The 26,444-nt window shown below is 42.9% G+C and overlaps 1 pseudogene; it reads right to left on the reverse strand.

The window, feature by feature from the left end:
• Window positions 1-1,679: 1,679 nt before the first annotated feature.
• On the reverse strand, window positions 1,680-25,550 carry LOC131178802 (uncharacterized; annotated as a pseudogene).
• Between the last annotated feature and the right edge of the window lie 894 nt (window positions 25,551-26,444).

Here is a 26,444-nt window from a genome sequence, read left to right on the forward strand (position 1 = left end):
AGCCTGTGCATATACCATAGAGCGAGGCTGGTAATACTGGAGGATTTGGACTTACTGGAGTTATAGACGTCAGTGTTCGGGGTAATGGAGAGCTAGAAGTCCACGCTGTTGTAGATTATCTTGTTTTGTGGGATCTCCTAGAACCCGATGCTGTCAAAGCTGAACACTGCTTTAAACTCATCCATGTTCATTACCCGATCAATGCCATGCAGACAAAATTTGATCCTCCCCCTGTCCTCTCTGTCTGTGGGCCATAAGGTGGCCTTGAAACTCCTAAGGAACTCAAGTGTGGGGTCTTGATAGGCTAGGAATTGGAGTTGGGCGAATCTCATCCATCCAATACTGTCCAGTAGCCCATCAATCTCCTCTCGCAGGCTGAGTTATTCCAGCAACCCAAAGTCCATGTACTTAGTGGAGATAATCCTCCTATTGTTAAGTCATGCACATAAATTTCAGTGGGTGGAATTGAGGAATGGCCAGGCAATAGGGAACTCAGGTTGTGCAGGCTGTGGAGGTTACTATTGACATTGTGGTGCGGGTTGTGGTTATGGTTGAGGTGGTGGAGGTGTGGCTTGTCTCGTTCTCGAGCGCTGGGATGATGGCTGGGGAGGTGATGGTGAGGAATCTCCTCTTTGCCTTGAGAAGACCTGATTCTCCTTACAGGGTGCTTAGCAGGTGCCATTGGAGAGGGAGAAAAGCTAGGGTTTTTAGAAAAGGAATGGAGATTGGAGAGGTATGGAAGAGTGAAAGTTTAGGAGAGACAGAGTTTTAAAGTGAATGGGAATGTAGAGGGGATTGGAGTATTTAAAGAGACAAAAAGTCCCTTCGTTTCGCGCATTTTTGCACCCCAGGGAATTTCATCTGTGACATGATACACGGGTCGCGGTTCGCAGACCCGTGTAACTTTCTGTCTGAAAGTTTCCTTCTTTGCTAGGTTACATGGCCCATGTAAATTTGTTTGGGACCCGTGTAACTTCCTGTCTAAAAGTAGTTTCACTAGTGAAGTTACATGGCCCGTGTAAAATTATTTGGGGACCCGTGTAACTTTCTGTCTCCCTTAAACTCAAAAATTTTCTCACCATTTATGAAACAGAGTGCGTGTAACATAACACATGGTCAACCCCTGTAAGTTTCTGGTGCTTATGCAAGTGTAGTTCCGAGGTTCTAGGATGTTACACGGGGTGTGTAAAACTTATACACGACCCGTATAAACTTCTGGCTCTCCTTTTCCCTCTATATGAAAATTTAATGCTAAAGGTTTCCTACCATTACGAATGAAATGAATGCAAAGATTAGCGATAGAGTTACTTCCCTAGTTTTGTTCAATCTTCTCTTGCATGGTTTTGACTTGACGTCTCCATTCCTCCCTTGCTTTTAGTTTCTTACCTTTGTAGAATTGTGTTTTGGGGTACCTTCAAAAATTAAAGAACATAAAGTAAAGTAATGGAAATCAAAAGAAGGGTTACAAAAGTGTTTGGGTTGCCTCCCAAGGAGCACTTATTTATAGTCATTAGCTGGATTATTTTTCAGCTTCATTTTTGAGGTGGAGGGGTGTTGTAGGATTGGGTAAATCCATCTTCAATTTTATCCCCTAGCAAATATGGCTTCAATCTCTACCCATTAACCTTGAAGGCACCTGAGGTTTCGCTCTATACTTCTACCTGTTTAGTGTCTTCCTGCTACCGGCTCTTAGGCTGTTCTTCTTTTAGCTCTTCCACCTTAAAAGATTGAGCTAAGGGTAGGGATGGATTAGCTATTAAAAATTGTGCACAAGCTGCAATTTCTGTGTTCTCATTATCTGCTGTTTGGCTGTACACAATGCATGCTTCAAGAGGATCTTTGGGATGTACTTTATAAAATTCCTCTTCAACTAACTTGTCCATTATGTCAACCTTCAAGCATTCATCAGGTTCAAGCTTGTGCTTCATTGCTTTAAATAGGTTGAATTCCACTTCTTCATCTCCTACCTTGAGAGTTAACTGCCCATTCTTAACATCTATGATAGCACTGGTGGTTGCCAAGAAAGGCCTTCCCAGGATGATAGGAATTTGAACATCTTCCTCCATTTCCAAGACAACAAAATCAACTGGGATGAAGAATTTCCCCACCTTGATGGGGATGTTTTCTAGGATCTCCACCAGGTATTTAATAGATCGATCAGCTAGTTGTAGTGAAATTGTTGTGTGTTTTAGCTCTCCTACATCCAGCTTTTGACATATTGATAAAGGCATCAGGCTTACACTTGCCCCTAGATCATAGAGTGCCTTGTCTATCTTCATATTGCCAATAAGACAAGGTGTCGCAAGGTGTTTTGCGGTCGCCTGGACGAACACTCATCGAAGTGGAAAATAGTGAGGAGTCGCCACTTTAATTTTGAGAGAAATTAAAGAAAACCATTTGCGAAAATAAATTAAAACGAAACCACTTCAAAAACAGAGATTCTAGGTTTGGGGTCCGTAAACGGGTGGGGAAGGTGTTAGGCACCTCACCTCGTCCCTCAATAAGTGTAAGCAGATTTAACTTCGCTTTCTTTATAAATTAGAATTGATAGTTAGGATGGTTTGAATGGAAATGTTAATCCTTTTGACAAAAAGGAATATTTGATTTTTCACTAATTCAGATTACCCAGATACATAAGTAAATGAGACAACTTTAGTGAGTTACTGTTGTATATTAGTTTTGTTTGAGGGGCCATTTTATATATTTATTAGAATTCAATTTGAGAATTGGATAAGAACTCTCCTCCGATATCTTTTAGATTAAAATTAGAATTTTTGATCGAATAAGAACTCTCCTCCGATCACTTTTTAAATATTCGTTAAAATTTTAGATTGAGAATCGGATAAGGACTCTCCTCCGATCTCTTTTTAATTAAAATTTTGGGTTGAAAATCGGATAAGAACTCTCCTCCGATCTCTTTTTAAATATTTTGAATTGAGAATCGGATAAGAACTCTCCTCCGATCTCTTTTAATTAAAATTTTGGACTTGAGGATCGGATAAGAACTCTCATCCGACCTCTTTTAAATTATTTGTTAAAATTTTAGGTGAGAATCGGATAAGAACTCTCCTCCGATCTCTTATATTTTAATGGGGGTCGGATAAGGACTTTTCCGACCGATTGAAATTTGATTACAGCTACACATTATAAGAGCCTAAGACTAAGGGTTCTGATATTCACAGGTGCCGGGGATCGGAATAAGACTTCTTTTAACTCCTTGGTACCTCGTGACTGGACAGGGGATACCGAACTGAATTTTACCAACCTCCTGAGTGGTCGCCTAGCCAGTACCCTTTTGATACTCGATCTGTTTTATTTATTTATCTAAGATTTAGTTTTATTCCGCCTTGTGACGTCTTTCCCAATCGTTTTCTATGTTGTTCCAGTGATTCGACTTTACTATTTCCTGACTTATTATTCAAACCTTTCAATATTTTAAAGAGACTCTTAAGATACGATTACCTACATTTTTGTCCAACTACTCATACGCTACTCGCGACTAGAACATTTACGTTTGAGAGTTCAAAAAGAATGAACTGATGAACAAAAAGGAAATTTGAGAAAAGCTTCGTTTGGGGGCCTTTTAACACAATATGCAACTGACGAACATTACTAGCATGAAGCAAAAGAAATACGTAAAATAAAAATGAGCACTAAATAAAGCATCGGTAAAGCACACTCACCTGTAGGGAATTAGAACTATGGGATTAACTATGGAGTCACAAAAGCGTGGTGAAGTTACAGGCTGATATCCTAAGGATCGAGGTTTGTCTTGAGATGATGAATATCTCGTTATGATGCAATCAAGCCGAAGCAGTAACATGGTCGGAAATGCAGATAACAAAGGCTGACCTGATGGTGAGAATGTCACGGAGCAATGAACAAACTGAAAATAAAGAGTTTCAGTATTCAAGACCACGTTCAAGAAAATACTTTAGAAAACTGGTTTCTGAAGTTTTTCTATCTATCCAAACTAAAGAGAATAGCAGAGTAACAAACTGAATCGAGTTTCAGAGTTCTTCCACTATAATTCCCACCCTTTTTTTTTTTTTTTCCGTCCCCTTGAACAGTTTTCATGCAGGTATTTATAGGAACCGGGTGCTTCACCTGAAGGGTCAAGATCTATTTTGAGGGAGATGGAGGGTCAGGATTTCAAAGGACATGATCTGAGGCTCAGGAATTAAAGAGAATCAGAACGGACGATCGAGATTTCCTTCAGAATATTTGTCCTTTTCCTCTTCTAATCTGACGGTCCAAATTCTCTTGTCCGGGGCGATCCGAGGGCTAGGAGTGAAAGGCGCTGGTCTTGTCGTCTTCTTCTTCGATCAAAGGGTTCCGGGCTAGTCCTTACAAGTCGGATCAACTGTGGGGATTAGGATGTACATTACTGTCATGACATGTCCTGGCATATGTCAGTAATGCGGGCAATTTTGGGGCGTGCGGTTGAGATTTCATCTGCAATGCTTTAACTACCTTGGCTTTGATCATGACGATCGTGGTAGGCGTCTTATCCCCTTCGCTTTCCAATCTCTTCTCTTTTTCGATCTTCTCATGCCGGGCTCCTCTTTTCCGATCTCTCCTACTCCGGTCTCCTCCTTCATCCTGTCTGGTTTAGTCAAAGCATTTATTCCCTCGATTTTCGAGGCGTTGGCTTCATTTTCCGCTCGCAATAAATGCTCGAATTTTTCCTATATATATACCTTCAACCGGGAAGCCCCCTGCATTTGAACTTCTTCTCTTTTCCTCTCACATTCTCTGTTTTAATTGCTCCTACAACATTCCCGGACATGGTAACCGCTTTTGATCTTTTTCCGGTTGCCCGCTTTGTTCCTTGCCTGAAAATTTACGATCCTGGTGAACGGGAAATGATAACTTCATTTGATGACCGTGAGAGAACCGGACTAATTTACCGACTTGGATCGAAGACCTCGATCTCATTGATCTTGAATCGTTCGACCGATGTAAATGGTGAACTGATTTCGGGCTAGAAGACTGTTAATATTCCCCTTAACACCGGTGACTGCTCCTTGGCGTTCATTTGGCTCCTCACCACATTGGGTGTTTCGACTGCGGCTCGGTTTCAAGAGGTAACTTTGATGACGACCTCTCTCATTCTCATGAGAGTCATAGTCCCCCCATCTAAGCTGTACATCTATCCGATGTCAACAGCCGGTCTCCTGGTCAAACACATCTTTTGACTCAGCCACGAGACTAGGCTTTGACATAGGCCTTTTAGATAGGATGTTCCACCGATCTCTAAAGATCGCCCTTAGGATGTAATCAGACCTTTAATGTAATCCGATCTCTAGAGATCGCCCAAATGATGTAATCAGACCTTTAATGTAATCCGATCTTTAGAGATCGCCCAAATGATGTAATCAGACTTTTAATGTAATCCGATCTCTAGAGATCGCCCAAATGATGTAATCCGACCTTTTGGAAATAAAATTTTATTTTGTCAATTATTATTTTATTATTATTGCATTGGTTATTTTCCGATCTCTGAAGTATTTACCCGATCCGACTCTTAATTTGAATGACCCTTATTCGATCTGTAATTCAAGATATTTATCTCAATCTACCGATCTCTAACTAGCCGATCTCCCTAGAGAATCTTTGGGACATATGCGAGGCGTGTCAGAAAAGGCTGGCAAATCTCGTTAACGGATGCGCCGCTTGGGACACCGTGAGCATTAAATGCTCGGACGGGTATAAATAGGGGATGGGCCAGCCATTTGCTCCCTTATGTTATTTTTGGCTTCTCGCGGACAATTTCAAAATTCTCTCGTTCTCTCAAGTTCTTCCGACACCGATCAAGCTCCGGTAAGGGTTTTGATCCTTCTTTTAGTTTAAATTCTTTATTTCCTTTGAAAATGAGCGACGCCGAGGGTCAGGGAGCGACGAACCCTCCCATTCAGATCTCGTGGTCGTCTGATGAATTGGAGGTGGTCGGACCAAGCGTGCGACCTGAACCTCCTAGGGTCTCCGTTCCAGCACGGGGGCAAGCAGCACCATCAAGGCATGTGCCTTCTTCGGGGAGGGAAAGTCTTCCCATGGACGAGCTGCCATCAATCTTGCAAGAAACCGACCTGCAGTCATTCAGCCAGGAGTACAACATCCGGCCCGATTCGTACGAACTTATCCGGTGTCACGGTGATCACCGAGCCGATTACTTCTTCGAAGAGAATGATATGATCATGGTATACGAAGAACAGTTGAAAGCCGGGTTGCGGTTTCCTCTTGACGACTTTTTCAAAGAAGTTTTAAAATATCACTAAGTGTGCATCGCCCAAATTCACCCGAACTCGTGGCGGATCCTAATGGCCTTCAGGGGCCTTTGCCGAGCTAAGGGACTCCGTCCTACAGCCAAGGTATTGGCTGAACTAAATAGATTAACTCGTCGAAAGGACGACGAGTATTGGTTCTTCCAGGCGAAGCCACATTGCGGGCTTTTTACCGATCTGCCCTCCTCCCTGAAGAATTGGAAGAATCGCTTCTTCATTCTGAGGAGCAAAATTCCGAACGGTTTTGAGGGCTTCCCTCGTAGCTGGCTGCATTAGGGTCCCTTGCTTACGAAGCACATCGCCCTAAATAGGGAGGAGGGTGCAATGGTGATGGAGTTGAAGGAGCAGGCATCTAGAGAGAAGTTCTCTTGTTTGGATGCAATGACGGCCGAGCTGCATCATTGGACTATGCAGCTGGTCACCGGTCAAGATCGCGGGCTTCAGCTCTCTGACCTCGGCATCGGTATTTTCTATATATCAGATCTTTGGACCTTAGCGATCTCACTGACCTCTTCTTTGTGCAGGTATGGCAAGTGGCGAAGCCTCCAAGGAGAGCCGGAAGCGGAAGAGAGAGATCTCCCGGAAGGTATGGGAGATGAAGCGTTCCGAGTTGCTTCAAACGCCCGGTCATGAGCCCGGGGAAATACAAGAAGGCTCGTCTTAACCTTCTGGACCTCCGGTCATAGAAGTGGTCCAATCTCCTCCTCGCCGAGAAGAGCCGCCTCCACCTCCTCCAGTCTCTTCGAGTGCGGAAGGGGGTCCTTCCCAACCTCCTGTGAGGTCCCTTTCCCGCGGTGCCCAAGTCTTGATCCACTCGCTGGAGAAGAACCACACGGTTCGAGAGAACCCGGGTTTCGCTAAGGTTCTAGGGTCCTCCATCTGCCTTCGGGAGGATTGGGATAGGCTGTCCCCGGACAATCTTGATGACATCCTGACCCGGTCTATGAGCCTAAACGTGGAGTGTTTGGTGAACCAGCACATTGTCCGGGAGAAGGCTCACCGTCTGGGTAAGGAGGTCGAGAAGATGGGTCATGAGGTGGCTTCTCTTCGATCCCAACTTTCGTCTGCTCAGGATTACATATCTCAAATTGAGGGGCGAATGAAGTTCTATGAGGACAAGCTGGCCGAGCAAGCTCATGTTCTGGCCGAGCGAGATCGTGTTTTTGAGGAAGTTCAGGCGCTTCGGGCCGGCGAAGTTGCTCACCTCACTGAAGAGCTCAAAGCAAAAGAGGAAGAGGCGGGAACAAGGGAGGCCAGTGCTTATGTGACTGCTCATAGGGATCTCTTGGCCGAGCTCAGGAAGCGATATCTCGAGGAGGACTTCACTTGGATGGTAGACCTGGCTCCTCAAGACGAAGAAGAAAGCGAGGAGGAGGCTGAGGGTGAGAGAGGAAGTGAGCAAAATGTAGATCAGGCTGGGGGTGATCCCCCAGCCGAATGACTTGTACAAATTTTAATATGAAATGAAATTCCCCTTTTGTTCAGCGAATGGATGTGATCGGAAAATCTCTAAATTGCTTAAGTACTTGATTGTCTGAGCGTATTAAAACAACTAAAAGTGATTATTAGTCTAAGTGTAAGAGATCGGAAAACACAATAAGCATGAGATCGGTAGGGAACCAACGCTAAACGGGACTTGATTTAAATTGGAAATTTGGCTTGAACACTTAAGGTCGAGATCATCATTAAACCGGATTGGAACTTTAACTTTATCAAACAATTATTTCCCAAACTTTTTTAAAAGGGAGATCGGCAATAAGACTGGCGACATAAAAACCTGACGTTGGTTTGGTTTCGTCAAACAAGAGATCGAAAATGTGATTGACTTGGCCAAAGAACTCGGTAATTGGTTTGAGAGACCCGTGAGGCTTTAACTGATGGGGACTTAGTATGGATTCTGTTCTTTTGAAGAGGGATTGGAAATGTGGTTGTTTGGCAAGGAGAGACTTAGTGTTGGGGATCGGCTTCAAAATTTATTGATTCTGGGGATCGGCCAAAATATGGTGTCGACAGCTGCCCCTCTTTACATAATTTCTTTTAAAGGGAAAAATTTTCCCGTGTAGGAATTATGTAAAGATTCAGACCCATATTTTGGACGATTAGGTGTTCGAAGTTAGGGAACTAAAGCCTACCTAAGTTAGTGACCTAGAGATTGGTAACAGGAGTTAAAATGCCAGAAAATTAAAATCAACTTAGATCAAGGAACCAGAGGTTGGTAATAGGAAATTTAAAATGCAGGAAATTAAAATCAACTTAGATCAAGGAACCAGAGGTTGATAACAGGAAATTTAAAATGCAGGAAATTAAAATCAACTTAGATCAAGGAACCAGAGGTTGATAACAGGAAATTTAAAATGCAGGAAATTAAAATCAACTTAGATCAAGGAACCAGAGGTTGATAACAGGAAATTTAAATGCTGAAAATTAAAATCAACTTAGATCAAGGAACCAGAGGTTGATAACAGGAAATTTAAAATGCAGGAAATTAAAATCAACTTAGATCAAGGAACCAGAGATTGATAACAGGAAATTTAAAATGCAGAAAATTAAAATCAACTTAGATCAAGGAACCAGAGGTTGATAACAGGAAATTTAAAATGCAGGAAATTAAAATCAACTTAGATCAAGGAACCAGAGGTTGATAACAGGAAATTTAAAGTGCTGGAAATTAAAATCAACTTAGATCAAGGAGCCAGAGGTTGATAACAGGAAATTTAAAGTGCTGAAAATTAAAATCAACTTAGATCAAGGAACCAAAGGTTGATAACAGGAAATTTAAAATGCAGGAAATTAAAATCAACTTAGATCAAGGAACCAGAGGTTGATAACAAGAAATTTAAAATGCAGGAAATTAAAATCAACTTAGATCAAGGAACCAGAGGTTGATAACAGAAAATTTAAATGCTGAAAATTAAAATCAACTTAGATCAAGGAACCAGAGGTTGATAACAGGAAATTTAAAGTGCAGGAAATTAAAATCAACTTAGATCAAGGAACCAGAGGTTGATAACAGGAAATTTAAAGTGCAGGAAATTAAAATCAACTTAGATCAAGGAACCAGAGGTTGATAACAGGAAATTTAAAATGCAAGAAATTAAAATCAACTTACAGAGTAGGTCTAGTCTCGACACGAGAAGTTCTTCCCCGATGAAGTGTACTTAACAGGATCCCGAAGGCCAATGATTAATGGAGGACGAGTTACAAGACTTGACCTACGACCTCTTTTCTTCGGATGCCCCTTTTCAGTTCTTGACTTTCTTCTTACTTTGCGAAAAGCGCCCTTGCGGGTTTTCACTTTCCTTTTGTCCATTTGACTAGAAGCGCCCTTCCAGGTTTTCACCTCTATTTTTTTTTTTTTTCAGGCCGTTCCTTGCAAATCTCATAGTAAAGTACGTGAGGTTATCAATTGTCAAATCCTAATCTTATGGCAAAAATTTTAACTGATTAATAGCGCATTAAATAACGAGATTGCAGAAGGATAAAGTTAAAGAATGAGTATAAGGGAAAGATAAAAGCATAGGGAATGAAGTATGACTTTATTACGGTTTTAATAAAAACAAAGATAGAGTTTCAAAGAAAAAGGGTACAAGGATAGATCTCACATATTCCTTGTGATTAGATTTGAAGTCCCTTAACTGCTATTATTTCTAGTACTCTGAAGTCTCATGCCATGACGGTTTATTTCCCTTCTCGGTTTCATGCTCCTTTCCTTATTTCTCCCTTTTGGTTCTTGGGATGCCCTTTCAGGTTTTCACCCCTAGATTTTTTTTTTTTTTGCTCGCTCTTTCAGGACGCCCTTTCGAGTTTTCATTCCTCACTCATTTTACAGAAAGCGCCCTTCAAGGGTTTTTGCCTTCTTTCACACATTTTGCTAGGAGCGCCCTTTCGGGTTTTCACCCCTACTCTTTTTCTTTTTTCTTTTTTTTTTTTTTTTTTTCAGGCATATTATCTCTTGACGGTGTCAGCATTCACAGGTCTTGGAAATTCTTCACCGTCCATGTGGGTCAAGGTCAAGGCCCCACCAGAAAATGCCTTTTTAATCACATAGGGTCCCTCGTAGGTTGGTGACCATTTACCCCGGGGATCGTTTTGATTTAGCAGCACTTTCTTCAGAACTAGGTCCCCGAGTTGGAACTCGCGTGGACGAACGCTTTTGTCAAATGCCCTGGCCATTCTCCTCTGGTATAACTTCCCATGACATGCTGCTGCTAGCCTTTTCTCGTCTAGCAAGTTTAATTGATCCAACCTCGACTGGATCCACTCTGACTCATCAATCCCTGATTCCTTCAGAATCCTCAGGGAAGGAATTTCAACTTCAATAGTTAATACAGCCTCCATCCCATAAACCAGCGAGTAAGGAGTTGCACCAGTTGAGGTCCTTACAGAAGTTCGATATGCGTGAAAAGCGTAGGGAAGCATATTATGCCAATCCCTATATGTGACTGTCATTTTCCAGATTATCCTCTTGAGATTTTTGTTTGCGACTTCCACCGCTCCATTCATCTGGGGACGGTATGGGGAAGAATTGAGATGTCGGATCTTGTATTGATCACATAATTTCTGAATCTTCGGACCATTCAAATTCTTGGCGTTGTCAGTGACGATTTCATTGGGAGACCGTGCCGGCAAATGATATTATTTCTGACGAATTTGAGAAATGTGTTCTGTATAATGTGAGCATAGGATGTCGCTTCGACCCATTTAGAGAAATAGTCGATAGCTACTAGGATAAATCTGTGCCCATTGGACGCCTTAGGGTTGATGGGACTAATCACATCGATGCCCCACATTGCAAAAGGCCATGGTGAGACGAGGTTGAACAATTTGTGAGGCGGCACATTTATCGGATCCGCATAGATCTGACACTTATGGCACTTTCGAAAATGCTCGATGCAATCCTTTTCCATTGTAGTCCAAAAATATCCCCGTCGCATGATTTGCTTAGCCATCATATGCCCATTGGCATGGGTTGCACAGTTTCCCTCATGAGTCTCGGAGAGGATTCTCTTCGCCTCTTTTGCATCCACACATCTCAACAATTCGCCATTGGAGCTTCTCTTGTATAGGGTCTCTCCGCTGGGGAAGTATCCCAATGCTAATCTCCGAATCATCTTTTTTTCGTTTTTACTCGCCCCTGAGGGGAATTCTCTAGTTCTGCTATAAAGCAAGATGTTATGGTACCAAGGTTTACCATCAGGTTCTTCTTTGATCATGAAGCAGTAAGCTGGTTCACTTCTTACCTTAATCCTCAATACCTGAGTCGTCTGCCCTTCTTCCATTTGAGCCATAACAGCCAGAGTGGCTAAGGCATCTGCAAATTGATTCTTGTCTCGACTAAGGTGAGTGAAAGAGATTTCTTTGAATTTCTTAATCAGCTCCAGTAAGTACTTCTGATATGGGATTAGCTTCGGATCCTTGGTTTGCCATTCTCCTTTGACTTGATAAATGATCAGGGCTGAGTCTCCATATACCTCCAACTTTCTGATTTTCATTTCGATAGCAGCTTGTAGACCCATTACACAAGCTTCATATTCCGTGACATTATTGGTGCAATCAAACCTCAACTTGATAGCTATCGGAAAGTGTTGTCCATCCGGGGATACCAATACAGCTCCGATTCCATTACCGGACAAATTGACAGCTCCATCGAAATACATTTCCCATACATCAGCTGGGTCTTCTTCTCCGCAGTCTACTTCGTTAATATGCTCATCGGGGAACTCAAAATCCTGAGCTTGATAATCCTGGATAGGGTTTTTTGCTAGGAGATCAGCGATTACGCTACCTTTCACCGCTTTCCGGGTCATATAGACAATGTTATATTAGGAGAGTATGACCTGCCATTTAGCTATCCTTCTTGGCACGAATGGGCTTTCGAATACATATTTGATAGGATCCATCCTGGAGATGAGCCATGTCTTGTGATTCAACATGTAGTGTTTGAGGCGATTTGCTGTCCAGGCTAACGCGCAGCAAGTTTTCTCTAGGAAAGAGTACCTTGACTCACAATCATTGAACTTTTTGCTCAGGTAATAGATAGCCCTCTCCTTTCGGCCGGTATCATCATGTTGCCCCAAAACACATCCCATTGATCTTTGTTGGACCGCCATATACAGAATCAGAGGCCTTCCCGCCACTGGTGGAACCAATACTGGTGGATTAGACAGGTACTGCTTGATTTTCTCAAAAGCCTCTTGACAGACCGAATCCCATTGAGTAGTGTTGTTCTTTCAGAGTAGTTTAAAAATTGGCTCAGCTTTAGCAGTGAGATTGGAAATAAATCTTGATATATAGTTCAACTTCCCCAGGAAACTGCGCACCTCTCTTTCTGTTCTTGGGGATGGCATCTCTTGAATAGCTCGAACTTTGTCCGGATCAACTTCTATTCCCTTCTCGCTCACTATGAATCCCAACAATTTCCCTGATCTAGCTTCGAATATGCATTTGGCAGGGTTCAGTTTCAGCTGATATTTCCTGAGTCTTTCGAATACTTTCCTCATTACCTGCACATGGCTCTCTTCTCCCCTGGATTTGATGGTCATATCATCCACGTACACCTCCACTTCTTTATGCATCATATCATGGAATAATGTGACCATAGCACGTTGGTAAGTGGCTCCAGCATTCCTTAACCCGAAAGGCATGACCCGATAGCAAAATACCCCCCACTGAGTGATAAAAGCAGTTTTCTCCTTGTCTTCCTCATCCATTGGGATTTGATTGTACCCTGATGCCCCATCGATACACGAACACCTACCCAATCCCGCAGCATTGTCTACTAACACATCAATGTGAGGGAGAGGGAAATCATCTTTCAAGCTTGCTTTATTAAGATCCCTGTAATCAACGCACACCCTGACTCTCCCGTCCTTCTTCATTACCGGGACAACGTTAGCTACCCATTGGGGATATTTGACCACTTCCAGGAACCTAGCATCATATTGTTTTTTGACTTCATCCCTAACTTTAAGCAGTGTGTCAAGGTTCATTCTTCTTAATTTCTGCTTTACCGGGATGGTCCCTAGAATTAGGGGAATTTTGTGCTTCACTATATGAGGGTCCAAACCAATCATATCATCATAACTCCATGAAAATACGTCTAGGAATTCCCTAAGCAGACTGATCATAACTTCTAATTCTTCACTCTCCACAACCTTAAGTTCCCTTTTCTCTTCTTCCGTGCCTAAGTTTATGGTGCACGTTTTGTCTCCACAAGGCACTAGGGAAGGCTCATCTCTTTCATGTCTTTCTTCTGCGAGCTCCACCTCAGGATCACTTGAAGTTATGGCAGTTATGGGGATTTCAAAATTAACCAGAGGAATTTCTGAGTCTATTGAATTATTAGGTGCTATTTGATGAATGGTCCTGAATGAACGAAAATAAAATATATTATAAGGATGGAATTCAAAAGGAAAAGAAAAAGAGAATTGGATATAAAATGCGCTATTAATCTGTTAACATTTATGACATAAAAAAAAGGGTCCATTTACAATATTACACTTGCCACCATGGACAAAATGATCAAGTGTAGATAACCAAAAGTACTTTACTCGAAATTAAGTACAGGGATGTCCTCTGCTGTCCAGTTGTCCAGTTCTTGCCCCTCAGCCATTGGCGAGACTAGAGCCCCATACAAGGAATCCAAGTGGATGACATCGATGGATGGTTCATCGGGTGATTCTTTTACCTCTGCCGGATTTTCAATGACCGGTTTAGTGAAGACTTCCGTGATTCTCGGGACTACCTTCATTCTCCCGATTTTCTGATCGAATCTCTGATCCCGAAGTCTGTTCCTCATCCAGAATCACCCATCCATGAGGGCATCTTCCTTATAACCCAAACCGCAGCGGCCTACCTTCTGGATAGCCGGTATAGGTTCAATAATCTCTTGCAATGCGGCACCTAGGCCTTTACCCTCTTCATACCCATTCTTTGACATTATCTTGGCTACCATAGCCATAGCCCCTTCATTTCTTGAGACGTTTTCTTGTAGTTCGAGGGCCTGGAAGGAGCTTTCCAACGACTCGTCAGCCGCTTCCACATAAGGAAGTGATTGTGGCTTGGTGACCAATATGGCTTCTTCTCCCTTCACAGTGATGATTTTGCCGTCCATAATGTACTTTATCTTCTGGTGCAAAGTTGAAGGAACAGCATTCGCTGAATGGATCCAAGGCCTCCCCAGCAACATAGTGTAGGCTGGTTCAATATTCATCACTTGGAATGTGACGTTGAAGGTGCATGCGCCAATTTGGAGGGGCAAATCAATGTCTCCCAGGACTTCTCTTCTTGTACCGTCAAAGGCTCTTACCACCATAGCACTCTGATGTATATCCGATCGGTCAACCGGTAGCCTGGCCAAGGTGGCACTAGGCAGTACATTGAGTGCCGATCCATTATCAATAAAGACCTTGGCCACTATACAACCTTTACATTTCACTGTCACATGGAGGGCTTTAGTGTGTGCCAAGCCTGCAGGATCTATCTCTTCCTCGAAAAAAGTGACAAAACTGGATGCCCGGATTTGTCCCACTATCTTCTCGAACTGCCCCGATGTGATGTCGGGGTTCACAAAGGCCTGATCTAGAATTTTCTGCAGGGCTTGATGGTGTACCTCTGAGCTCAAAATTAGTGACAATAGTGAAATTCGGGCAGGTGTCTTCCTTAACTGTTCCACCACATCATACTCACTTTGCTTCATTATTTGAAGCAGTAGCTCCTCTTCCTCTCTTGGTCCGGTAGGTTCTACTTCTTTCGTTTTCTCAACCTCCTCCTCTGTACTCTTTTGTGACTCTCCCATTTTTACTTTCCCTTGCTTCTTTTCTTTCTCTTCGTTCCTATAACATCTCCCACTTCGAGTTATAAACTCAACTTCTTGCTCAGGTGGGGAGGATCTTGTGGCAGTGACGGGCTGAGGATTAGTTTGGGGAGTAGTACTGCTGGTAGGTCCGGCATAAGTCATCTTAAAATGCTCATGAGGAGTGAAGCACGGTTTTGGTGGTGCCAAAGGTGAAGCAAGATTAGGAGCCGATGTACTACTCGACGCTCCTTGAGTGAAGACTTGGAAGTTATAATTCCAAGGTATGGCATGGGTATTTGTGACAGGGAGCTGAGGCGGGGTTCGTATGATTGTCACTGGAGGTGAGGATACTGGGGGTGAGAAAGTAATTCTGTGATTACGGGTGGAGGTGTTTTGGCCGAGTCGGGTTGTATTTACTCCACCCTCCATCTTTGGTTTTGCCTGGCAGCTCAGAACTTTGAGGGACAATAAGTTCTGGACCTCTTGCTTAAATTCTTCACAATTCTACAGCTCATGGCCAGCCGCTCCTCCATGATAAGGGCATCCTGTTTCAACCTCATGTTCTGAGGCTTGAGGGTGGAGGTAACCTTCCCTTACTGCCATCTTAAAAATTTCCTCAAAGTGAGGAATTAGCTTGTCTACTTCTGGTGCCGACCTCTCTCCGTTTGACTCTATCATATTTACACCATTGCCCGTATTATGATCGGGCAACAAGTTTGAGGTAACATTGGGGAGGGAACCATTTCCCTCAATCTTTAACCACCCATTTCTGATTAAAGCGTGCACTCTCCCTCTGAGTGCCCCGCAGTTATCGGTTGAATGCCCTTGTGCCCCTCCATGATACTCACAACGGGCAGTGGCATCATACCACCTGGGGTATGGTGGCTGAATTGGGTCTAGGGGAACCGATACTATCTGGTTTATACTGACGAAGTATCGGTATATTTCGCTGAGTGGGAGGGGAAGGGGTGGATCAGGATTTCTTGGTGGTCTCGGGTTATTTTGAGGTGGTCTGGGTTGGGTAGGAGGAGGAGGTGGTCTGGGTTGGTAATTTGTAGGTGGGGGATACTGGGGGCGCGGGTGTGGATAATTTGGGAAAGGAGGTGGAATGTTTGCAACGGTTTGGCCATGAGTGGGAGGGTATGGCCGGTAGTTATTTTGGGGAAGTGGGGAGTAATTATTCTGCCGGGTGATGAAATGCACATCACCCTCCTTTTTCTTGCCAAAACTGGCAGTCTTCTTCGCAGGGTTCTCAGTCAACTCCTGCAGTCGTCCCATCCGTAAATTAGCTTCTATTCTCTCGCCAGCTTGGATAATATCCGAGAAGCTATTGGAAGTATTCCCAATCATCAAATTGAAGTAAGGAGCCTTCAACGTCTCGATGAACAAGGAGCATAACTCATTATCGATCACTGGAGGATATACTTCTGCAGCTTTTTCTCTCCATATCTGGGCATATTCCTTGAAGCTTTCCCTGTCTTTCTGCACCAGGTTTTGTAGGTCCCTCCTTGTGGGGGCCACATCATAGTTAAATTTGTACTGCTTTAAGAATGCATCAGCCAAATCCTTCCAGGAGCGCAGTTTGCTCTTGTCCAACTGTATGCACCATCTTAGGGCTTCCCCGGAGAGACTCTCGTGAAAGAAATGGACGAGAAGTCTGTCATCTTCTGTCAAGGCAGATATTTTGGCAATGTAGGTTGCCAGGTGAATACGGGAGTCTGAGTTCCCGGTATACTTGTCGAAGTCCGGGATTTTGAACTTGGGCGGCACCACCACGTCTGGCACCAATCTCAGTGACGCCACATCGACTGAACCATACATGTTTAGCCCCTCTATTGCTCTCAATCTCTCCTCTAGAGCAGACAGCTTCTCATTTTCCCTAGTCTTACTTTCTCCCATTGCATGAAATACTCCCCCAGTTGGGAGATGAGGGGTGGAGTGGACTGGAGGAACTAGGACTGAAGGGTATGGTCTGGGATTAGAAACAGCTGGATAGTAGGAGAAAGGTGGGTCATTATTTATGGTAGCCAGATTGACAGTGATTGTCGGGTTCGGGATAGGTGATTGAAAGGTAAAAGAAGTTGAAGCTTGGTGCGGATCATTTGTTGTAGGTGGTGGAGGAGGTAGTGGTAAGTTAGGTTCTAAAGCAAGTTTATTCTGGGACATCTCCCTCATTAGTCTCATAAGTTCTGAGACCTGATCTTTTAGCTCAGACACTTGCCCTTGTAGGTTCTGCACTTGTTCCTGGTCTTCCATTATTCTTCTCGTTCGTGATCTTGTTAAGTACACTCGTTTGGGTTGAGCCGTGTGCTTGGTCAGACTTGCTTTTTTTGAAGCAATGTTGATTTTCTGTAGGGAAGTAAAAAACTTTTAATAAATTTTGAATTTTAAAAAAAACTAAAGGTCCTGGTTCGGACAAAGGATACAGTGGCATTTGGGAGCTAAAATGAAGTCTGCAGAAGGATAATTGCATCAATTTCATCATGGCATCGTTCGATAGTCTGACTGTGAATGACTGGATTGAATACGCATTTATGATACCTGTCCATATGACACATCCAATTTTTCGCATGACCCTGGCGAGGGGGTTCCTACGGGAGTCATACTATTCATTCATAATTTTGCTAAATAATGGCCCAAAAATTATCCTATTAACTGAATAATTCAGCATTTTTTACATCAGCCTAGGCTCAGGGAGGTTCTTTATAATGAGATTACATTTTTTGAGATACTCATATAACCTTTCTTCCTGTCTGGCGGGGTTGAACACTTTCAGAGCATATTCGGATTCAGGTCAGAGTTCTTGTTTTCCTTGTGCTATCATTCTCTCTAGCTGGTCAACATTCTCTTTCAGCTTCTGATAGAGAGCAGCTTGTCTTTCCTTTTCCTTTCTTTCCTTAGCACATTCTTTCAGAATATCGTTGATGAGTAGTGCCTGTTCCTTCAATTCGAGCTTCTTCTTTTTGTTTTCTTGTTTATACTTTTCTACGAGTATCTCTTGGTATTTCATTTTTTCCTGGAGCTTACTATCCCGTACTTCTACTTCTTTTACCAGAGCTTGGAGAGAGCTTTTTTCCTTTTCCCACCGTGCCTCTTGCTCTTCGAACCCCATCTTTTCGGTTTTTGCCTCTTCCCTGAGTCTTCTTACTTTTCTTTTAAGGTTCTGCTGTTGATCCTCCAACTGTTTTATTTGTTCTTGCAGTTGCGAGTTCTCGGTGTTTGCCTTCCGTAGTGAGTCAGCCAGATGATTATTAGCTTCTTCTGATAGGACGTTTCGGCGAGGGTCGCTGTCTTCGAATTTTGTTGAATCTGCAATTAAGTGTTCTTGGTTCCTGTCAGCCCTCCATTTAAGATAATCGCCCGTGGCACTCGGACCCTTAGGCAACCTCTCCATCAGAGTGATGTTTTCCCAAGATTTGCGAGCTATTTTCAACCCTTCCTCTTCCTTGAGCTCATGGTAGAAATGACCTTGGTGGTATTCTTCAATGTTGATTCTGAACTGTGTTGAGCCAAACTGTCTCATTACTAACACCGGAGTGTAACTCGTGTATCCAGTCACTCCGATTAGGGATACCGATTGATTACCTCCCGTGCTGATCAAAATGGATTGACTTGACGTCCACAATTTCCTCCAACAGTAGTCGTGGCTATTGAAGCTCAAAATCCGTTCTTGCCACTGCGGTTCATCCTTCGGGCTGATTACTAATCGGGTCATTTTCTCGATGAGGGGCTGGTCAAGGTACCAAGTTAATCCCTTCGTCTCCACAGGACACATATGACTGATAATCCAGAGATGCAACAATTGAGCACAACACTTAATGGACCCCTTGCCTTGTTGTCTGCAGTAAGTAAGGGTTAAGAAAGTCTCGGCAAGAATTGCCGATACTGGATTGACCTTCTGTTTCTCCACTGCCCAGAACATTTCTACAACACTGCAGGTTATGATTCCGGAAGGTCCAGGGAACAAGATCAGGCCGTAGACTACTAAGGCGAGTATCAATGAAGCTTGGTCCCACTGCTCATTTTGGATGCATTGATCTAACCCCTTCTTGAGATAAGTCCAATACCATCCATGCGTGTTTCCTTTGATAGTTTCCCTCGCCTTTGCTTCTTCTGGTGCAATCCCCAGCATATATGTGAACCGTTTCCAGGTCTGCCTATGTTCGAGGTGTAGGTAAATCCAATTCTGCGCCGCATAAGGGATTTCTAGCAACGCTTGATATTCTTCCATAGTGGGAGTAGTATCAATGTCGTTGAAAGAGAACACCCCAAACTTAGGGTTCCAAACTGGCAACATGGCCTTTAGTGCCGGGACCTGAACTTTAACCTGCATCAAGGTTGCAATCCTCCCATATTTCTTCTCAAATTGTGCTTTGACCTGATCGGGAAATGACTTCCAACCATTGGCCAGACCCCCGAGACTGTTCATCTTGACTTCAATCTTTCTCAGGTCTAGTGGAGGTAATGAGCCAGTGTCATTTTGTAGGGGTACTGAACTATTTTTGGGCCATGGTTTAGTATTTTGTTCTAATTCAAGAACTTCTTCTGCCGACTGACTCGAGGATGCCATATTAAAAAAAATGATGCTTATCCTTTTACAGACCTTAATTTGGTGATACCTGTGGGAAAAACTTGTTAGCAGGATAGATTCAGGTAATCTTGGATTATACTATTGGCAGAGTGACACCTACACATTTATCCAAGTAGGAAAGTGTGTAGGTTTACTTAACAGTATGATCCAAGATTACCCTCAAAAATAAGAACTAAATAGAACACAAGAAGAATAGGGTAAGAGTAAGTATGCCCCTTTTGTCCTAAAGTAAGGAGAGTCCTAGAACCGGCTGGGCGCTATCTAATTGGGTAGTTCTATCTTATAGGATAGCTTGCTACGGCTTCCAGCTATCGTGATAGTTTAGCTCAAGGTCTAATTTTCTAAAAGCCACAGGTTCCCAAATTGCCCCTACTGTAAACAGTAGAGCCCCATTCTATTCCCTATGACACTATCGGGAGAGTTCCACGGGTATCACAGTGAATAGAACGAGTTTCAATTTGAGCAGAAGCCTTCACGGATACTAACGGGGTAAAAACCCACGGGTACCGCTACATGACCCCCTCCTACTTTCCTAAAAGGGTAAGAAAGCCCGGGTATAGGGCTGAAGTGTGTGAGGACATTATGTGAGTGCTCAGTGTGTGTAGGGACACCTTTACCTCTTCCCAATTCAGGGGGATTTTTATTTTTCCTTTTTTTTTTCTTTTAAACGAAGAGCGCTGTAGGAAGTAAAACAAGCAAGACAAGCAAAACGGTTAGCATGAATAACAACAATAAAATTTTGCGGAGTGAGTCCACCTAACTATGATTTGATCGCAGAATTAAATCTACTTTTGGACCTCTAGACTGGGGATAAGTCCCCAGTGGAGTCGCCAAGCTGTCGCAAGGTGTTTTGCGGTCGCCTGGACGAACACTCACCGAAGTGGGAAAGAGTGAGGAGTCGCCACTTTAATTTTGAGGGAAATTAAAGAAAACCATTTGCGAAAATAAATTAAAATGAAACCACTTTAAAAACAGAGATTCTAGGTTCGGGGTCCGTAAACGGGTAGGGAAGGTGTTAGGCACCCCACCTCGTCCCTCAATAAGGGTAAGCAGATTTAACTTCGCGTTCTTTATAAATTAGAATTGATAGTTAGGATGGTTTGAATGGAAATGTTAATCCTTTTGACAAAAAAGAATATTTGATTTTTCACTAATTCGGATTACCCAGATACATAAGTAAATGAGACAACCTTAGTGAGTTACGGTTGTATATTAGTTTTGTTTGAGGGGCCATTTTATATATTTATTAGAATTCAATTTGAGAATCGGATAAGAACTCTCCTCCGATCTCTTTTAGATTAAAATTAGAATTTTGGATCGAATAAGAACTCTCCTCCGATCACTTTTTAAATATTCGTTAAAATTTTGGATTGAGAATCGGATAAGGACTCTCATCCGATCTCTTTTTAATTAAAATTTTGGGTTGAAAATCGGATAAGAACTCTCCTCCGATCTCTTTTTAAATATTTTGAATTGAGAATTGGATAAGAACTCTCCTCCGATCTCTTTTAATATTTATTAAAATTTTTAAGTGAGAATCGGATAAGAACTCTCCTCCGATCTCTTTTAATTAAAATTTTGGGCTTGAGGATCGGATAAGAACTCTCCTCTGACCTCTTTTAAATTATTTGTTAAAATTTTAGGTGAGAATCGGATAAGAACTCTCCTCCGATCTCTTATATTTTAATGGGGGTCGGATAAGGACTTTTCCGACCGATTGAAATTTGATTACAGCTACACATTATAAGAGCCTAAGACTAAGGGTTCTGATATTCACAGGTGCCGGGGATCGGAATAAGACTTCTTTTAACTCCTTGGTACCTCGTGACTGGACAGGGGATACCGAACTGAATTTTACCGACCTCCTGAGTGGTCGCCTAGCCAGTACCCTTTTGATACCCGATCTGTTCTATTTATTTATCTAAGATTTAGTTTTATTCCGCCTTGTGACATCTTTCCCAATCGTTTTCTATGTTATTCCAGTGATTCGACTTTACTATTTCCTGACTTATTATTCAAACCTTTCAATATTTTAAAGAGACTCTTAAGATACGATTACCTACATTTTTGTCCAACTACTCATACGCTACTCGGGACTAAAACATTTACGTTTGAGAGTTCAAAAAGAATGAACTGATGAACAAAAAGGAAATTTGAGAAAAGCTTTCTTCGGGGGCCTTTTAACACAATATGCAACTGACAAACATTACTAGCATGAAGCAAAAGAAATACGTAAAATAAAAACGAGCACTAAATAAAGCATCGGTAAAGCACACTCACCTGTAGGGAATCGGAACTATGGGATTAACTATGGAGTCACAAAAGCGTGGTGAAGTTACAGGCTGATATCCTAAGGACCGAGGTTTGCCTTGAGATGATGAATATCTCGTTATGATGCAATCAAGCCGAAGCAGTAACCTGGTCGAAAATGAAGATAACAAAGGCTGACCTGATGGTGAGAATGTCTCGGAGCAATGAACAAACTGAAAATAAAGAGTTTCAGTATTCAAGACTACTTTCAAGAAAATACTTTAGAAAACAGGTTTCTGAAGTTTTTCTATCTATCCAAACTAAAGAGAATAGCAGAGTAACAAACTGAATTGAGTTTCAGAGTTCTTCCACTATAATTCCCACCCTTTTTTTTTTTTTTTCGTCCCCTTGAACAGTTTTCATGCAGGTATTTATAGGATCCGAGTGCTTCACCTGAAGGGTCAAGATCTATTTTGAGGGAGATGGAGGGTCAGGATTTCAAAGGACATGATCTGAGGCTCAGGAATTAAAGAGAATCAGAACGGACGACCGAGATTTCCTTCAGAATATTTGTCCTTTTCCTCTTCTAATCTGACGGTCCCAAATTGTCTTGTCCGGGGCGATCCGAGGGCTAGGAGTGAAAGGCGCTGGTCTTGTCGTCTTCTTCTTCAATCAAAGGGTTCCGGGCTCGTCCTTACAAGTCGGATCAATGGTGGGGATTAGGATGTACAGTACTGTCATGACATGTCCTGGCATATGTCAGTAATGCGGGCGATTCTGGGGCGTGCGGTTGAGATTTCATCTGCAACGCTTTAACTACCTTGGCTTTGATCATGACGATCGTGGTAGGCGTCTTATCCCCTTCGCTTTCCGATCTCTTCTCTTTTCCGATCTTCTCATGTCGGGCTCCTCTTTTTCGATCTCTCCTACTCCTGTCTCCTCTTTCATCCGGTCTGGTTTAGTCAAAGCATTTATTCCCTCGATTTCCAAGGCGTTCGCTTCGTTTTCCGCTCGCAATAAATGCTCGGATTTTTCCTATATATATATACCTTCAACCGGGAAGCCCCTGCATTTGAACTTCTTCTCTTTTCCTCTCACATTCTCTGTTTTAATTGCTCCAGCAACATTCCCGGACATGGTAACCGCTTTTGATCTTTTTCCGGTTGCCCGCTTTGTTCCTTGCCTGAAAATTTACGATCCTGATGAAAGGGAAATGATAACTTCATTTGATGACCGTGAGAGAACCGGACTAATTTACCGACCTGGATCGAAGACCTCGATCTCATTGATCTTGAATCGTTTGACCGATGCAAATAGCGAACTGATTTCGGGCGAGAAGACTGTTAATATTCCCCTTAACACCGGTGATTGCTCCTTGGTGTTCATCTGGCTCTTCACCACACTGGGTGTTCCGACAGCGGCTCGGTTTCGAGCGGTAACTTTGATGACGACCTCTCTCAAACTCATGAGAGTCATAGTCCCCCCATCTAAGCTGTATATCTATCCTATGTCAACAGCCGGTCTCCTGGTCAAACACATCTTTTGACTCAACCACGAGACTAGGCTTTGACATAGGCCTTTTAGATAGGATGTTCCACCGATCTCTAAAGATCGCCCTTAGGATGTAATCCGATCTCTAGAGATCGCCCAAATGATGTAATCAGACCTTTAATGTAATCCGATCTCTAGAGATCGCCCAAATGATGTAATCAGGCCTTTAATGTAATCCGATCTCTAGAGATCGCCCAAATGATGTAATCTGACCTTTTGGAAATAAAATTTTATTTTGTCAATTATTATTTTATTATTATTGCATTGGTTATTTTCCAATCTCTGAAGTATTTATTATTGCATTGGTTATTTTCCGATCTTGGCCTAGTCACCGGCCAAGATCGCGGGCTTCACCTCTCTAACGTCGGCATCGGTATTTTCTATATCTCAGATCTTTGGACCTTAGTGATCTCACTGATCTCTTCTTTGTGCAGGTATGGCAAGCGGCGAAGCCTCCAAGGAGAGCCGGAAGCGGAAGAGAGAGATCTCCCGGAAGGTACGGGAGATGAAGCGTTCCGAGCTGCTTCAAACGCCCGGTCATGAGCCCAGGGAAATACAAGAAGGCTCGTCTCAACCTTCTGGACCTCTGGTCATAGAAGTGGTCTGATCTCCTCCTCGCCGAGAAGAGCCGCCTCCACCTCCTCCAGTCGCTTCGAGTGCGGAAAGGGGTCCTTCCCAACCTCCTATGAGGTCCCTTTCCCGCGGTGCCCAAGTCTTGATCCATTCGCTGGAGAAGAACCGCACGGTTCGAGAGAACTCGGGTTTCGCTAAGGTTCTAGGGTCCTCCATCTGCCTTCGGGAGGATCGGGATAGGCTGTCCCCGGACAATCTTGATGACATCCTGACCCGGTCTATGAGCCTGAACGTGGAGTGTTTGGTGAACCAGCACATTGTCCGGGAGAAGGCTCACAGTCTGGGTAAGGATGTCGAGAAGATGGGTCATGAGGTGGCTTCTCTCCGATCCTAAATTTCGTCTGCTCAGGACTACATATCTCAAATTGAGGGGCGAATGAAGTTCTATGAGGACAAGCTGGCCGAGCAAGCTCATGTTCTGGCCGAGCGAGATCGTGTTCTTGAGGAAGTTCAGGCGCTCTGGGCTAGCGAAGTTGCTCACCTCACTGAAGAGCTCAAAGCAAAAGAGGAAGAGGCGGTAACAAGGGAGGCCGGTGCTTATGTGACCGCTCATAGGGATCTCTTGGCCGAGCTCAGGAAGCAATATCCCGAGGAGGACTTCACTTAGATGGTAGACCTGGGTCCCCAAGACGAAGAAGAAAGTGAGGAGGAGGCTGAGGGTGAGAGAGGAAGTGAGCAAAATATAGATCAGGCTAGGGGTGATCCCCCAGCCGAATGACTTGTACAAATTTTAATATGAAATGAAATTCCCCTTTTGTTCAGCGAATGGATGTGATCGAAAAATCTCTAAATTGCTTAAGTACTTGATTGTCTGAGCATATTAAAACAACTAAAAGTGATTATTAGACTAAGTGTAAGAGATCGGAAAACACAATAAGCATGAGATCGGTAGGGAACCAACGCTAAATGAGACTTGATTTAAATTGGAAATTTGGCTTGAACACTTAAGGTCGAGATCATCATTAAACCGGATTGGAACTTTAACTTTATCAAACAATTATTTCCTAAACTTTTTTAAAAGGGAGATTGGCAATAAGACTGGTGACATAAAAACCTGACGTTGGTTTGGTTTCGTCAAACAAGAGATCGAAAATGTGATTGACTTGGCCAAAGAACTCGGTAATTGGTTTGAGAGACCCGTGAGGCTTTAACTGATGGGGACTTAGTATGGATTCTGTTCTTTTGAAGAGGGATCGGAAATGTGGTTGTTTGGCAAGGAGAGACTTAGTGTTGGGGATCGGCTTCGAAATTTATTGATTATGGGGATCGGCCAAAATATGGTGTCGACACAAGGTATGGAGAAGCTTCCTGGATCCTTCAGCTTTGGTGGCAGCTTATTTTGCAATATGGCACTGCATTCCTCTATAAGAGCAACAATCTCATAGTCTTTTAACTTTCTTTTCTTTGAAAGAATCTCTTTAAGGAACTTAGTGTAGGATGGCATCTGAGAAAGTGCTTCTGTGAAGGGAATGTTAATTTAGAGTTTCTTCAAAACTTTTAAAAACTTTCCAAATTACTTGTCCAATTTAGCCTTATGAAATCTCTGGGGAAAAGGTAGAGGAGGTTGATATGGCTCTGGTAGTTTCTTTTTCTTCTTTGCTTCCTCTTCCTGCTTCTTTTTAGCTTCTTCTTCTTTTTCCTCTGTTTGGCTGTCAGATTCATCAGAGGGTTATTCAGTTGATTTTCCCTTTAATTATTGCTTCTCTAATGTCCTGCCAATCCTCAAGGTAACTACCTTACAGTGTTTTTTAGGATTCATCTTTGGTTGACTTGGCAATTTACCAGTAGCCTTGCTTGAAGAACTTGCCTGCTGAGCAATTTGTTTTTCAAGCATCTTGTTGTGGGTGGCTAGTTGGTCCATTCTAAAAGCTAACTGCTTTATCATTTCATTTTGCTGTTGTTGGGCTGCTAGGAAGCCCTCCATCATGGATTCCATAGTCAACTTTGATTCAGGTAGTTGAGGTTGAGGAGGTGGCAGTGGCTGTGCAAGGTTTTATCCTTTATTCTGAAAACCTGGGGGTGTTGGTGGTCTGTACCCTTGCTGCTTGTTCATGGGTTGATTATGCGAGTTGGACCATGAGAAGTTAGAGTGGTTTCTCCATCCACGGTTAAAAGTGTTTGAGTATGGATTGCTAAGCTGCTTCTGGTTAAAGTTTCCTCCGTTTTTAATATAGTGCAGTTGTTCCATAGAGGGGTCATTGAAGTTGAAGCATTCTGAAGTCATACACTGTCCTTCGCAGTTGTTGCAGTGTTAGTTGTTCATCCCTATAGCATTTGCTTGCATTCTATCAAGCCTTTTGGTGAGCTGGTCAAATTGAGCATTTATCATGCTTAGGGC

Source organism: Hevea brasiliensis, chromosome 3 (assembly GCF_030052815.1).
Source record: "Hevea brasiliensis isolate MT/VB/25A 57/8 chromosome 3, ASM3005281v1, whole genome shotgun sequence".
Classification (NCBI taxonomy): domain Eukaryota; kingdom Viridiplantae; phylum Streptophyta; class Magnoliopsida; order Malpighiales; family Euphorbiaceae; genus Hevea; species Hevea brasiliensis.